The sequence below is a fragment of the Vicia villosa genome, unplaced genomic scaffold (genome assembly GCF_029867415.1).
Source record: "Vicia villosa cultivar HV-30 ecotype Madison, WI unplaced genomic scaffold, Vvil1.0 ctg.004700F_1_1, whole genome shotgun sequence".
NCBI lineage: Eukaryota > Viridiplantae > Streptophyta > Magnoliopsida > Fabales > Fabaceae > Vicia > Vicia villosa.
Window position 1 is genome coordinate 151,631 of NW_026706495.1, and position 2,770 is coordinate 154,400.

Sequence of the window (2,770 nt, forward strand, 5' to 3'; positions counted from 1 at the left end):
CCACTGGTTCTCTTATCGTCAGCAGCTTTCTATTTACCTTTGTCAGTAGGAGCACTATAAGATTTACCATGGTTCTAAAGTTGCTTGCCTCTTCTCTCATTCATGATCTTGTAGTGAGCCTTACTATCCTCTTCGTAGATCCTGCAACAATCCACCATTTCCAGAAACTTACGGATCTTCTGATATTGAATCGCTCGCTTGATTTTAAGATGCATCCCATTCTCAAACTTGATACATTTGGAAAACTCAACAGTTGCCTCATTATAATGAGGATAGAACTTTGCTAGCTCCATGAATCTAGCAAACGTCTTCCGAAAAGTACTTCCCGCAAACGTCTTCAGGAAAGTACTTCCTCAAAAATTCTATTTCTTTCTTCCCACAAACGTCTTCCAAAAAGTACTTCCTCAAAAATTCCCTACTAAACACCTCCCAAGTAATAACCTCACCTGTAGCTTCCAACCTATGATGAGTCTCAAGCCACCAATCATCAGCCTCACTAGCCAGCTTATGCGTACCATACCGCACCTTCTGCGCTATAGAGCAATCCATAACCCGAAAAATCCATTAAATCTTCTTGATCCAAACTTGCGCCCATCCGGATCATGACTGCCCTTGAAAGTAGGTAAGTTTTCCCTCTAGAAAGTCTCCAAGCTGCGGGACACGTCAATCGCACCCGCGTTAGGCTGATTCTGCATAGCTTGAGCCATTGCTTCCAAGACAACAGCAATAGCAACATCATTTCTTACATCCATCTTCTGCTTCACATCACACAACAAATAACAGTTAGAAACCAAAACGACAATACTCGACCGTCACACGACTCTATAGACTCGACAACTTGGCCGAATGGACCGACCTGCTCTAATACCAGTAATGTAACATCCTAGTTCTCTAACGATAAACGAATAAATAGAATAAATTAATTTCAAAATAAAACACAACAATTAGGGTGCTACACTTCATCATATCATAAAAACCTGCTCAAACATGCATATGTGGATACATAACACACTTATCGGATGAACCGACAACACCATATATTTAGTGTTCACCTTTGCTTTATTAATGCAGCAGAAAACCAATTAAAATATAATAGTCATCGTCTCCAACAATTCATCAACCAAATAAAAGAGAGTCTATAATGCTCTCACAATCTTTCAAAACAACTAATACTGAATAAACAAACTAATGTTCATCTTTGGTGTTACGTATTAGAGCAAGACCCGACTCAATCTACGCAAGACAAAGTGCAACTCCATACCTCAAACAATTCTAATCCTTGTCACCTACACGTTACCCACGTAGAGACAACATTCAAACAGAAGGGGATATATATTGCAACAATATAATGAGTTATATAATAGTAGCTATGCAACGAATATCTCATACAGATTATCACAATTCATGCTTCAATATGTTATACCATCGTCATCAATCCAAGTACACAACAATATACACAAGCACACTAAAGTCATCATAGAAACATGCATCTTCATGTCGTGGGACTGACTCGACTTTATGCATGTGATACCAACAGGGCACAAGCGCTAAACAATTTGCCAATCTAGGCCAACAATAAGGCATAAGTCTTCAACCATGAAATGCATGCAACATCAATAATGCAACAACATGATTATATGATTCTAGAGCATAAGCCCTCAACAATATGCCTTTTCAGGTCAACAACAACAACAACATCATTTGCAGTATATTCTGCAATTTATAAAATTATCATTTTGCAACATCATCGTTAATCTTCACAAAATCGTTACACTTTGTACGACACTAACACTCGAGGCATGAGTCTCCAACAGAAAAAAATTATTTTTAAGTATCAAAGTTAGGATCATGTTAAAGAAGATATTTTTAGCTCTCCAAAAGTCCAAACGTTGCGTCAAACAGACACCCGAGTCAAAAGATTTGGATTTTTAAAGTTTTAGAAATTTTACTCCCAACACAGTGCTAACCGGTTACCATAACTGGGTAAATTTTTATGACTCCTCGTAACCCAAAAACCACACCTCTGTCTCGTTCGCTAATCTGTTACCATAACTGGGTAACCGGTTACTCTTTTCAAAACTCAAAAACACACGCTACTGTTTAGTTGGGTAATTGGTTACCTTAACTGGGTAACCGATTACGGTAACACCCGAAAATTTATTTAATTATTTAAATAAATTATTCAAGGATTTAATATGGAAATTCAATCGAAGTTGGATTTATTAGTATATTATAAGACGAGGAATTTGGAATAATATGTTGCTTGGACGGTTAAATTGATAGTCGAGTATTTAGTTGGTTTAATCGGAGAAATAATATTAGAAATAGTATTATTATTTCGGACATTATTTAATTATTTCGGTTGGACTTAGTAATGGTGTGATAACTAGAAAATTTGGAGGTGTGTTTAGTTGGCCCAATAAGGACGTAAGACTAGTAGAATATTTGATTTGGTAATAGAATTGGTTTTATAATAATAAAACAAGGGGAAAAAATAGAAATAGGTTTTGTGGCTGTACGTGAGAAGAGAAACAAAACAAGGGTATGGAAGCTCAATGGTTGAAGAAGAGGATACGAGAAGTGCACAACCGGAACCGAAAATTAGGAATTCGATCGGAGTTAGAGCGGCCGTTAAAATCTAAGGTAAGGGGTGGGGTTCTAACTCTATAACCGGACTTATGATGAATGATATGTGGGGGTTAAATTTGTAGGAAATTAGCTCGAACTAATTGTGTGCGAATTATGTTGCAAAAACAATGAATTTTATATG